Below are 14,391 nucleotides of genomic sequence, written 5' to 3'. Positions count from 1 at the left end.
ACCCCCTCTTCCTTCCTTGTACCATTCACAGAACCTCATCAGATAATATCTCAGTTATTTCATCTTTAAATACTTGTGGGATACTCGCCTTAATCAGAACTATTGGTGTTTCAACTGTTTTCATTTACATCTCTCCCTTGCAATGATTTTCACATCTGCATCAAAACTTGACAAGGTACAGTGGAGATATGGCGCTGTAACTGGATGGGAGCTGCACATCCTGTCACTTCCAGCAAGTTTCCCCACACTGGGCAGTGATCTAACACAGTGTTACCGAAAACTGGAACAACCTGTGTTCATATATGAATAAACCAGTGAGGTCTGCACATCTCCCCACGCTGGACATTTATCCCAGGAATATAGATCAAGTATTGATGTGGGCTGCACAGAGTTCCATTCTGGATATTGTTGGGTTGCATTCAGCAGTACGCTAGCCATATCTACACAGTGCTCCATCCCGAATGTATTATGGATGGGCTGTTTAAGTGAGTTTGATTGCGAATGTGAGAGAACTAAATATCTGGCTATACCTTTATTTTATGTTTTCATTCTTGTTATTGGACCCTTCAAATCCTGACTCATCCTTAGACCGGACCATCTGGATGAGTGATGGTGACTGTTGTTAAAGCATCTGGGTCTGCAACATGACCAACAAATAGAGCAGAGGCTGCAGAGAGGACAGTCTCCGTAAAATGGAATGAGGAAATCACAGTCTGATCAGCCGTGGTCTTAGTTAATGGTGGGGCAGGATTGAATGGACCACTAACGCAACTTGTTCATGTATTTATGTTTGTTCCAAGCAAACTCCCCTTCTCTCCCAATGTCCCATACTGGTGGGGAGTGAGTCACCTCCTCCTGTTCCTGCGTAACAGGGTCCTGGGGCGTCACGAGCCTACAGATTTCCCTGTGGCCCAGTCTCAAGCAGTTGAGTGACTCCCTCCTGTTCCTGTGTCCCAGCATCGAGCAGTTGAATGACTCCCTCCTGTTCGTGTGTCCCAGTCTCGAACAGTTGAGTGACTCCCTCCTGTTCCTGTGTCCCAGTCTCGAGCAGTTGAACCACTCCCTCCTGTTCCTGTGTCCCAGCCTCGAGCAGTTGAATGACTTCCTCCTGTTCCTGTGTCCCAGTCTCGAGCAGTTGAGTGACTCCCTCCTGTTCCTGTGTTCCAGCCTCGAGCAGTTGAATGACTGCCTCCTGTTCCTGTGTCCCAGTCTCAAGCAGTTGAATGACTGCTTCCTGATCCCATGTCTGTAAATATGGATGTCCTCCTCCTGTTCCTGTGTAACAGGCTCCAATAGTTCTGTGCTCACCTCCTGCTCCTGTGGAATGGAACTGAGGGACTGAAGAGCCTCTTCACATTCCTTACAGCTTCTGTTGACTAAAAGTAATTCTCCTGATTCTGTAAATCACCATCAAAATCTGAATGATGTATTTTTGTATTTTGCTCTCAGTAATTGAGCAAACAATCTGACTGACAGAATTCAGAAGCTGAGTAGCCTCCTCCTGTTCCTGTGTTATACACTCAAAAGGCAATAGAGTCTCAGAGATGTACAGTACAGAAAACGATCCTTCAGTCCGGTCGTCTATGCCAAACCAAATATCCAAAATAAATCTCGTTCCCCTTCCCAGCATTTGGCCCATTTCCGTCTGAACATCTCTCATGCATGTATCCATCCAAATGCCTTTTAAATGGTGTAACTGTACCTGCCTCCACCACCGCCTTTGGCTGTTCAATCCAAACACGCAGCAGTCTCTGTGTGAAAATGTTGTCCCTCATGTCCCTATTTAAATCTTTCCCCTCTCACCTTAAACCTTTGTCTTCTAATTTTGGACTCGCCTATCTGGGAAAAGACGTTGACTGTTTACCTTATCTTTGCCCCTCATGATTTTATAAACCTCTTTAAGGTCGCCCCTCAGCCTCAACACTTGAAAATAGCCCCAGCCTATCCAAACGCTCCCTGTAGCTCTAACTCTCCAACACCTGCAACATTCTTTTAAATCTCTTCTGTACCCTTTCAAGTTTGACAACGTCTTTCCGACGGCGGGGAAACTGGAATTAAAGGCAATATTACAAAAGTGGCCAAACCAATGTCCTGTACAGATGCAACGCGTCGTCGATCTGTGACAGCACTTTCAAGGAACGGAGAACCTGCACCACCAGGTGACACAGTACCTCAGTGACTAGCATTGCTGCTTCAGAGCGCAGCGATCTGGGTTTAATTCCATCCTTGAATGATTGCCTGTGTGGAGTTTGCACATTCTCCCCGTGTCTGCATGAGTTTCCTCCGGATGTTATGTTTTCCTCCGACAGTATAAAGATATACAGATAAGGGTAGATCGGCCATGCTAAATTGAGTAAAGTACCCAGGGATGTGCAGGCGAGGTGGATTAGCCATGGGAAATGCAGGCTCAGAGGGATAGAATAGGGGTTTGTCTAGTGGGATACTGTTTAGAGGGTCGGTGTGGCCTCGATGGACCGAAAAGCCTGTTTCCTCACTGTAGGAATTCGATAACTTCTATGGAATTCTCCTTGATTGGCAGCTTGCGACAGGACCCTACCTATATGTCTTGCCTTGATATGTCTTGCCAAAATGCTACACCTCACATTTAACTAAAATAAACTCCATCTGCCACTCCTCGGTTCACCTGAACAAAGTCCCATTGTGGTCTGAGAGATCGTTCATCACTGTCAACGACGGCAACAAATTTGTTATTATCTACAAACTTACTGACCATACTTCATATACTCAAATGTAAATGATTTGTATCAGTGACAAAAGGCAGTGGACCCACTATTGATCTTTGCGGCACGCCACTGATCACAGGTCTCCAAGTTTAATGAACAAATGTCACTGTCAAGCCCTGTCTCCAATATTCAAGAAAAGTTTGCACCTAAATGGCGAGTTCTCCCTGGATCCCAGCCAGTCTAACCTTGCTAACCAGTCTACCATGTAGAATATTTTGGTTTTCTTACTGACTTCCATAAAGACAACATCCACTGTCCTGCCTTCATCAATCATCTTCATCACTTCCTCAAAAATTTCCACCGTGTCAGTGGGATGTGATCTACAATGTACAAAGCTCTCTTCAGTCCTTGTCTTTCCAAATACATATCGATCTTTTTCCTCGAAATCCCCTCCAATAATTTAATCACCATTGACGTCAGGCTCACCGATCTATAGTTACCTGTTTTTTTCCTTAATTTCTTAAATAATTGCACTATGTTAGCAGCCCTCCAGTCTTTTGACACCTCATCTGTGAAAATCAATGTTACAAATATATCAGCAAAATGCATAAGCAATCTATTTCCTAGCTTCCCACAAACATCTGGGATACAACTGATCAAGTCCCAGGGATTAGTTCACCTTTATGTGTTTTAAATGTCCAACACCTCCTTGTAATATAGTCATTTTGCAAGGTATCATTGCATATTTCTTCATTCTCTCGCTCTTGTAACCTCCTCCACATTAAATACTGAGGAAAAATACTTGTTTAGTATCCCTCAAATTTGTTGTGGTTCCATAAATACGTAGCCTTACTGATCTTTAAGGGGCCCTATTCTCTCCCTAGTTAATCTTTTGCCATTAAAGGATTTGTAGAATTTCTTCAATGCCTCATTAACCCAATTTCTAAAGCAATCTCTTGTCCACATTTTTCTGGCCCGATTTCCCGATTGATGATACACTTGCTGCTCTTATACACCTCTCGGGATTCACTTGATCTCAGCTCTGTTTACCTGACATATGCCTCCTTCCTCACCTTGACCAGAGCATCAATATATCTAGCCATCCAGCACTCCCTGCACCCACCAGCCTTGCCCATCTCACTAATAGGAACACGTTTGCTCTGGACTCTCTGAAACCACGTTTTGATGACCTTGCATTTTCCAACCATCCCTTAACCTGTGAATAGGATATCCCAATCTGCCTTTCACAGGGCTCGCCTAACACTTTCAAAATTCGCCTTGCTCAAAGTTTGAACTTTAATGTTGACATCAGGTATTTCTGATTCCATAATTAATTTAAAACTAATATTTATGCATAACAAACTTGAAAGTTAAATAAACACTTCCTGTGCCTCTATAACGGGCTCGAGAGACTGGATAGGCTCCTCCTGTCCCTCTGTATTACACTGAAAATGCTGTCCCTCAGTAATAGACCCAAGAGACTTAATGGCCTCCTCCAGTTCTTCTGAACACACTTGAGAGGCTGCATGGCCTCCTGTCCCTGTGTAACAGATCCGAGACACAGCAACCTGTGGATTATGAGCAGCTGGTAAACTGTATCTAATGGAGACCCATTCCTTTTCAGTTACAGAAACAAAAATAACACAATGTATTCCAGGTGCCCTCTCAGTGACACCTCATACAGCTGCAGCGACAAATCGCTTTGTTTTGAATGATTCTGTTGGCAAAATGTGCCAATATTCCAACTTTCCACCTCTTCAAGTCGCAACAGGTTAATGTGGGCTGAATGGCCTTCTCCTATCCCTCTGTAAGGGGCCCATAGGGACAGAATTGCTTTGGCCTGTTACTGAGCAGCAGTCTCAATGTTCTGTCTCAAGGTAAGAAAGGATTTGAAAACAGGGCATTAAAACCAGGAGTAGCCTCACACTGGTCAATAAGTACCGTACTTGGTTTCAGGTATCTAGAAACTTGCCCACCAGACGTTTTTTTTTAACGCAGCAGATCTGTCATTTTATAACTGCCTATTTTCATAAACAAGGTGGAACATATATAGACCGCTGCAGTGTTCTGTTAATACTCTCATATACAAGGGAAAAAAAGATTTACAATATTGAAAGATTTATTGTCCATCCCTCAGCAACCCTTATCCATTCCATCCAAAACCAGTAAATGAAAAGTGATGTTTCAATTGGTTAACTGAGCCTATTTGTTCAGTGACTGCCATTAATGCCAATCTCCATGGATTCGAATTATCGGGTTTCCATCTTTTGATGATAAATGGGCTCCGTTCAATGTGTCAACCCATAACATGAGTGGGAGCATCACTGACAGCACTGATAGGGATCAGCAGATCCAGAGAGAGGGGGAGGAGAGATCAGAATCTGAGAACATTAGACTGGAATATTCCAACAATGGATCAGTTTCTGAGAACATTAGACTGAAATATTCCAACAATGGATCAGAATCTGAGAACATTAGACAGGAATATTCCAACAATATACAGGAGCTTATCCGATTATGTTTGGTATCTTTCTGAATTTGATTGGTTGTCATTATCATTGCGGATCTATTTCGCTCTTCTCATTATTCAATCCTTTTATTCTCCCTTCCTGGCTATCGTTGGTGTTCCTGGTGAGTATCACTATCCAGATTTTGTTTTATATAAACCAGCTATGAGTGTATTATTATTATTTCATATTGTCTACACTTCCTGCCACTGTTATTGTTCCTGTTGAATCTCACAATCCAGATATTCACTCTACAGACCACTACTAACTGCATCAATGAAGGTGTTCAATTACTGTCTCGCTCTCTGCTCTGGCAGTGTTACTCACGGGTCTCCATGTTGAACTATTCAGTTTCAGGGGAGAACCACAATGCATTGTCTCATTGCCTTTACTGTTAAGAGCATGGAGGTCACTTTCTACTCTTCTGGTTACAAACTCCACTTCCTTCCACTGTTTCCATCCCATTCCTGGCCAATATCTGCAGCTGAAACAGTCAGGACACAACTGTGGGAGATCCCTTTGACTATGAGCTAATTCTTGACACCACACCCTGAACATTTCTAACTTGAAATACTCACCACTCCAGAATATATCTCACTGGTTTATTCCATCTGTTGTTTGAACCTTGAGCTATGAAATACAATCTTAATGAAGCCAATAATCTGCTGCTGACACTCCCGGCTTCAAACCTGCTGAAGCAAATCTGATTCGACCTCACACCAAACTCCCATCCATCTGTCATTCATGTGCACGCAGATGGATATTGCTATTGTGTCTGGCAATGCCTTTATTTTAACATTCTCAAACACTTTAGCTCATCTGTCCATGAAACTTCTCTCGTTCTCTCTACTGATTAACAAAAGGCTTGCCTGTTGTTCGTATTTAAAATAATTTCCTCCATGTGCGTTCCTTCTCAAACAATGAGTTTTGCATGCAGCCACGCCAATCACGCGCGCACACACAGACACACACTCTCTCTCTCAGTCTCTGATGAACACACACACGCGCGCGCAGAGAGAGCAAACCTTCCCACTGTAAGCAGTAAATCTGTTGCGAGTATAGTTAGCATTTGATAGTAAAGTTTGCAATACTATCATGCTGTGCAGATAGTGCAGTTTACTGAGCAACACACTAGCATGCTCTGCACAGCTCTCCATGATGGGCTGTCATCTTGTCCCAGTTTATGTTGTTTGTGGTGTTCTGTGAAGCAGATTGAGAACTTGATATAACAAACCATTTCAGCTGATCAGACAATGTCTGTATTCAATTCTCATTCTTGTAATTTTACTCTCGAAGATCTCACTTCGCCATGACGTTTACCACATATTTCCACAACATATTTTCAGTTAATTAACTGTCTGTTTCTGTCTTTAATGTGAATCTCTTGTCCCTTTCTTTCTTTCCCTGGCCTTGGGTTTTGGCCTCCCTAGTGTATCGACTGCTGGCATTGTGTAGCTCAGAAATAATGAAATGGGGTGTGTCAAGCTGTTGATCACTTCCTGGTATGTCCCATGTGGTGGTCCATGGACAGGCGTGTTTCAGAAGTTATGAGAAACATCCTTGTAACTTGGTCTGTACCTGTGGCTATCACTCTCAGGTGACCATGCGATCAGTAACAAAAGGAAGCCCACTGAGTAAAGGACCACGCATATAAATTGCCTGACAATGCTGTCACTTTTTAAATAAAAGGTTATTTTCTCCCTTTTTTTTAGTAAGAGGCCTTAAAGGCAAAACTTCCTACTGAAAACGGCTCAAGAAAATAACTTATGGGGCTTTTAAGGTTTTTAAATAAATAGCAGTAACAATGGCCAGCTGGCACAGACCAGGATTTCTAGTTTTTTTATATTGTAGCTATAACAATCACTAGGTGCTTGGGGTCCCAAAAAGGTTGTAAGTTTCAGTAAATTTTCCACAGCTGCTATTCTCTCTGGAACCTCACTTGATGGTGTTTCCTCCTGGATTGGAAAACTGTATGCAAGAATGCATGTTTGAATGTTCCTTTTTGTCAAGGGATGTGTTTATGGGACGATGATATATTGGAACAGTTCATTACTAGAAGGTACTGTATCCATTATTCGGTTAAGATTGCCAATAGAAAAATTATTCTAAATTCATCTTCATTTCTAATTGGATTTTCATTTGAGTGTTTAAATATATTGTGATTTGCTTAATGGTGAGACCCTTAGGAACTAATGGCACAGATAATAGTGAATGATTATGATGTAGTAGGCATCACAGAGACTTGGTTACAGGGGGGTCAGGACTGGCAGTTAAACCTCCATGGTTTTTCAACTTATCGAAAAGACAGAGAGGTGGGCAGAGGGGGTGGGGTTGCCTTGTTAGTTAAGAACATAATTAAATCTATGGTATTGAATGACATAGCGTCGGATGATGTGGAGTCTGTGTGGGTGGAATTGAGAAACCACAAAGGCAAAAAAACCATAATTGGAGTTGTGTACAGACCTCCTAACAGTGGTCAGGACCAGGGACGCAACATGTACCGGAAAATAGAGAAGGCATGTCAGAAAGGCAAGTTTACATTGATCATGGGTGACTTCAATATGCAGGTGGACTGGGTAAATAATGTTGCTAGTGGATCTAAAGAAAGGGAATTCATGGAATGCATACAGGATGGCTTTTTGGAACAGCTTGTCATGGAGCCCACAAGAGAGCAGGCTATTCTGGACCTAGTGCTTTGCAATGAACCAGACTCTATAAAAGATCTTAAAGTAAGGGAACCCTTCAGAAGTAGCGACCATAATATGGTAGAGTTCAGTCTGGAGTTTGAAAGGGAGAAGGCAAAATCTGATGTGATGGTGTTACAGTTGAATAAAGGTAATTATGAAGGCATGAGAGAGGAACTGACTAAAATAGACTGGAAGCAGAGGCTAACCGGGAAGACACTAGAGCAAAGATGGCAGGAGTTTGTAGGTATAATTGAGGATACTGTACAGAGGTTCATTCCCAAGAAAAGAAAGATTAACCGGGGAGGGATTAGACAACCTTGGCTGACAAAGGAAGTCAGGAAATGTATTAAAGAAAAAGAGAGATCCTATAAAGTGGCTAAGAACAGCGGGAAATCAGAAGATTGGGAAGGATACACAAGCCAACAGAGGATAACAAAGAGTGTAATAAGAAATGAGAGGATCAAATATGAAGGTAGGCTAGCCAGTAATATTAGAAATAATAGTAAAAGTTTCTTTCAGTACATAAGAAACAAACGACAGGCAAAAGTAGACACTGGGCCACTTCAAACTGATGCAGGGAGCCTGGTGATGGGAGATAAGGAAATAGCAGGAGAACTTAACAAGTACTTTGCGTCACTTTTCACAGTGGAAGACATGAGTAATATCCCAAAAATTAAAGGGTGTCACGGGGCTGAGTTGAGTATGGTTGCCATTACGAAAGAGATAGTGCTAGAAAAGTTAAAAAGTCTTAAAATTGATAAATCTCCTGGCCCCGATGGGATACACCCTAGAGTTCTGAGAGAGGTTGCTGAGGAAATAGCAGAGGCATTGGTTGAGATCTTTCAAGAGTCACTGGAGTCAGGAAAGGTCCCGGATGATTGGAAGATGGCTGTAGTAACCCCCTTGTTCAAGAAAGGATCAAGGCAAAAGATGGAAAATTATAGGCCAATCAGCTTAACCTCGGTTGTTGGTAAAATTCTAGAATCTGTCATTAAGGATGAGGTTTCTAAATTCTTGGAAGAGCAGAGTCTGATTAGAACAAGTCAACATGGATTTAGTAAAGGGAGGTCATGCCCGACAAACCTGTTGGAATTTTTTGAAGAGGTAACAAGTAGGTTAGACCAGGGAAACCCAGTGGATGTGGTCTATCTGGACTTTCAAAAGGCCGTTGATAAGGTGCCACACGGGAGGCTGCTGAGCAAGGTGAGGGCCCATGGTGTTCGAGGTGAGCTGCTGGGATGGATTGAGGATTGGCTATCTCACAGAAGGCAGAGAGTTGGGATAAAAGGTTATTTTTCCGAAAGGCAGCCGGTGACGAGCGGTGTCCCGCAGGGTTCGGTGCTGGGGCCACAGCTGTTCGCAAAATATATTAATGATTTGGATGAGGGAACCGGGGGCATTCTAGCGAAGTTTGCCGATGATACGAAGTTAGGTGGACAGGCAGGTAGTACTGAGGAAGTGGGGAGGCTACAGAAGGATCTAGACAGGTTGGGAGAGTGGTCCATGAAATGGCTGATGGAATTTAACGTGAGCAAGTGCGAGGTCTTGCACTTTGGCAAAAAGAATAAAAGCATGGACTACTTTCTAAATGGTGAGAAAATTAATAAAGCCAAAGCACAAAGGGATCTGGGAGTGCTCGTCGAGGATTCTCTAAAGGTAAACATGCAGGTTGAGTCTGTGATTAAGAAAGCGAATGCAATGTTGTCTCTTATCTCAAGAGGGTTGGAATATAAAAGCAAAGATGTACTACTAAGAATTTATAAAGCTCTGGTTAGGCCCCATTTGGAGTACTGTGTCCAGTTTTGGTCCCCACACCTCAGGAAGGACATACTGGCACTGGAACATGTCCAGCGGAGATTCACACGGATGATCCCTGGAATGACAGGTCTAGCATATGAGGAACGGCTGAGGATACTGGGATTGTATTCGTTGGAGTTTAGAAGATTAAGGGGAGATCTAATAGAGACGTACAAAATAATACATGGCTTTGAAAAGGTGGATGCTAGAAACTTGTTTCTGTTAGGCGAGGAGACTAGGACCCGTGGACACAGCCTTAGAATTAGAGGGGGTCATTTCAGAACAGAAATGCGGAAACATTTCTTCAGCCAGAGAGTGGTGGGCCTGTGGAATTCATTGCCACGGAGTGCAGTGGAAGCCGGGACGCTAAATGTCTTCAAGGCCGAGATTGATAGGTTCTTGTTGTCTAGAGGGATTCAGGGCTACGGGGAGAATGCGGGCAAGTGGAGCTGAAATGCGCATCAGCCATGATTGAATGGCGGAGTGGACTCGATGGGCCGAATGGCCTTACTTCCACTCCTATGTCTTATGGTCTTATGGTCTTATGGTTCGAATAGTTTGACATCTGGAACATCCAACTCACATCTACCTTTAAAATAAGGAAAGGTTGGCATCCAACCTACCTTCTTAAAATAGTTTGAGGCAGTCTGGTTGGTCGATAGCAAACTGGGGACTCTTGTCCGGTTCTAAATCGATAATACCAAATTGGGTTTAGAATTTGCAAACAGGCCATTCTCTCCAACAAGTCCACACCAATCCTCCGAGGAGTAACCTACCCAGACCCATTCCTCTACCCTATTATTACACATTTACCCGACGAAGACAACTAACCCACACATCCCTGAAAACTATGAACAATTTATCATGGCCAATACACCTGACATGCACATCTTTGGATTGTGGGAGGAAACCAAATCATACAGAATAAGCTCACACAGGCACTGGAGAGTATGCACCAGAAGGCTATTGGGTCAAAGGTCGCGTATTGTAGTTGATCGTGTCTTTTTTCTGGATGTTGAATTTGGTTAGTTTAAACAGTATTTTGTGTGAAAAGATTCAGTCTTTAAGAATTCTCTGGGTGTGGAAAAGTGAAGTTGGCGGTTTTACAAAAGGTAATGATGGTAAAGCTTGAGGAATTGACAGACAACCTGGAGTTGGGGTTGCGATTGTCTGTGAGAAAATGAGAGATAATTACAGCTATAGATCGGCAATAACGTTTAGTGGAACCGCCATCAGACTCTTTGGAAATGGCTGGAATTCAATTTCAAATGATGGTCTTCGAACCTGAGAAGGAATTGAAAGAGTTTGAATTATGATGAAAAGTAGAAATAAAAGAAAGGGAAACGAAGAAGAAAGAGAGAAAAGGACAGAAGAAAAGCAGAGAGTTTCAACTTAAAAAGTTAGCAATTAGAGACGAAAGTTGATATAGAAGGCGAAGATGAAGGTAGAATGTCGGTGGGATGAGGAGTATAGTGCGGTTGAGCAACCCTATTGTAACCAATGTCCTAACGAGGTTCTGTTTAAATGCATCCAGGCATTCTCTAAATTTGATGAGAAGGATGGGGAAGCCTTTTGAATTTCATTTGAGAAAGTGGCTAAACAAATGCAGACACCAATGACCATGTGGATTTATTTGATCCAAAGCTGATAGGTATTTGCATCCCTATCGGAAGAGGTATCTGGGGAGTATGGAGTGGTGAAGAAAGCCATCTGAAGTGTATATGAGCTTGGGCCAGACACTGACAGACAGCGTTACAGGAATCTAAAAGAGGGTCCCTGGTTAAACGCACATTGAGTTTGAAAGGATCAAACAAAGTAATTTTGAAAGGTGGTAAGGGTATTAAAAACAGAGCAAACCTACGACACTCTTAGAAAGATTCTTATTTTAGAGAAGTTCAACAATTCACTTCCTGCAGTCGTGAGAACTCACGTGGAAGAGCAGAGTTAAAACGGCAAGATTAGAAGCTGAAATGGCTGATGATGATGATTGAGTTCAGAAATCAAAGTTTGGTTTCTGTGAGAGATGGAGAAGAATGTGTGAGGTCTTGTTAAGGTTTACTGGCATAGGCCAGGAGTAGCAGGTAAAGAGGTTGGAGCAGTAAGAGGTACAGAAGCATGTAATTATTTTATGCTGAGACATGAGGAGCTATGTCATTCAAAAGGACTATTGGAAAGATTAGAAGCACTCCATTATGTAACGTGTGATTGGCGTGTCCACTGGAAACTCAACAGATTTATTCCACAATGGGGAAGGAGGCCTTGAGCTTGGTGTTGGCGTTGCAACATTTCAGATTTACATTTCCAATAACATACCTGAGACAAATCTTTATCACTGATCATAACCCCTTCAAGGTTTTGGAGAAGTTTAGAGAGAAAAATACCAGTCTGTTTCGATTAAGCTTATGATTGCTGCCATTCAGTTTGAAACTCTACAGGCGACAGGGCGATAAAACCTAAGTGTGGAGACTTGGATGAAGAAAGACAAAGGTATTCTGTGGCAGGAGTAAAATGACTGAAATCGAAATAGATGTGAATATTTGTATGCTCAGAGTCAATGTAATATATATGCATTTCAGTCTACTAATAGAGGAAGATTAGGAGGTCTAAAATGAATCCACCTTTGTGTATTGATAGATTATTTTATTAACGATGGAGTTGTGAGGATACTATCACTGTAGAAAGGTTATTTTCTCTTGGGTTTTTTTTAAGAGAGGTGTTAAAGGCAGAGGTGCAGAACTGCTGTCTGAAAACAGTTTAAATAAATTACTGAGATTTTAGGTTTCATTAAAACGGTGGTAACAATGGAAGGGCAGTGGCCATCTCTCCCAGACCAGATTTCCTCATTTTACTTTTAGCTGCAGCATTCAGAAGCTGCTGGGGATCCCAGAATTGTTGGACGTTTCAATACATGATCCCCAGCTGCTTTTCTCTCTGAGATCTCTGTTGATGTTGTTTCCTCCTGGATTGGAAAGCTGCTGTAAGGATCTGTATTTGAATATATCTTTGTGCCAAGCGGTGTAAACCAAGAAGGTATCTGTATCTATTGTTTGTGTAAGTGTTCCAACATATAAGCTATCCCAAAACGTTCTTTTCTTTGATTGTATTTTAACTAAAGCATTTGAATAGATTATATTTTGCTCAATGTCGAGTGGTTTGACTAGTCACAACATAACTGGAACATACACTTCACATCTATATTTAAAATAAGGAAAGGTTTGAGTCTAAACGGCCTTCTGGAAATATTTTGAGGGAATCTGGTCTGGTCGAAAACACTTGTAGCGAGGGGCTTCTGACTGGCTTCTGCAATTGAAAACTTAGGGGAGAGGCAGGGGATGTTTTGCTGGAGGTTGTGCTGTAAGTTGCCTCAACATTCAGGGTGATCTGTGGATTTGGTGACCCAACTCTGGATGGAGCATGGGGACTGCAGCTACAGCATCTGAGCCTGCAACATGAACAACAAATGGAGCAGAGGCTGCAGAGAGGGGAAGTTCTGAAATCACACAGTGAGTGTTTGTGGGGAAAGGGATCTGCTGTATCCACCCCGGATTTTCCAGGAAAAATTTCCAAAACTCCAATTAACCCAGGATCAAAGTATGAGGGGCCCCTGACTGAACAAGGAGCTGGTCACAGAGCGGTGTCACCTCCTTCAACACGACCTGCAGCTTCACACCAGGGGGAGGATGGAGCTGCCAGTGGCTGTGAGGGTCACTGTTTCATTCAGCTTCTATGATCCAGAAGTTTCCAGGCAGGACTAGGTGACACATCCATCATCTCCCAGTATCTCAACATCAATGTTACCATTCGGTGATGGAGGATATATATGGTGGATGATGTAAATAGATTGTTTCTCCCTCAGCAGGGAGCTGCTGGTTGTATCTATACTGGATAGTGGGATTCCCGATGGTGTCCATGGCATCTGCGGAGTATCCATGTCAATGCGGAGATGTAGAGGAACTGAAGCAGCTCTCTCTCTCCATTAATGTCACATTGTGCCCATCAAAGTACATCATGTCGGTGAATACCCACTGTCCTGGCAGCAGTCATGGTCTCTTCATTCAGAAGCAGTCAGCCATTCCCATCGTCATCGGGTGTCCACGGAGAAAGGAATGAATATATCTTGTATAAAGGCCGTCCCCTTGATGCACGTTTCAAAACACAATCTCCACCACCAATCAACCAGATCAAAGTATTCCATGTGTACGGAGAACAATGGGGTCACTTGGGGTGTCTGGGAGTAGACGATCAGGGATGGAGCAAAACCTCCCCTGTCTGAACGCATCTGAGTGAACCCCCCAGTACACAGTTTCATTAAGTCCTGTAATCCCTCTCCATTTCAGTGACATATTGCTTTCTATTATTCCTGTAAATGAAATGACAGGTTATATCATGTTAAATTCCACCTGCTAAACTATTATCTATTGCCTTTACATTTCTGAATCCATCTGCAGACTCTCCACCTTCTCTTGATAATTTATTTTCTTGCTTACCATAGCGACATCACCATCTGTTCCATCCACCTGATCATTAATATAGATTGTAAATAGTTGAGAACCCAGCGCTGGTCAATGTGTGACACTACTGGTTACGTTCTGTCTAACTGATTGAGACTGATTTATACTGAGTGCCTGCTTCGTGTATGATGCCCAGTCCTCCCCCATTCCAGTGAAACACTGTTGAAGGGTTGAAAAATAACAAGGAGCATCTGTGAGGAATCCA

Source organism: Chiloscyllium punctatum, chromosome 29, assembly GCF_047496795.1.
Source record: "Chiloscyllium punctatum isolate Juve2018m chromosome 29, sChiPun1.3, whole genome shotgun sequence".
Classification (NCBI taxonomy): domain Eukaryota; kingdom Metazoa; phylum Chordata; class Chondrichthyes; order Orectolobiformes; family Hemiscylliidae; genus Chiloscyllium; species Chiloscyllium punctatum.
This window is presented reverse-complemented; position numbering follows the sequence as displayed.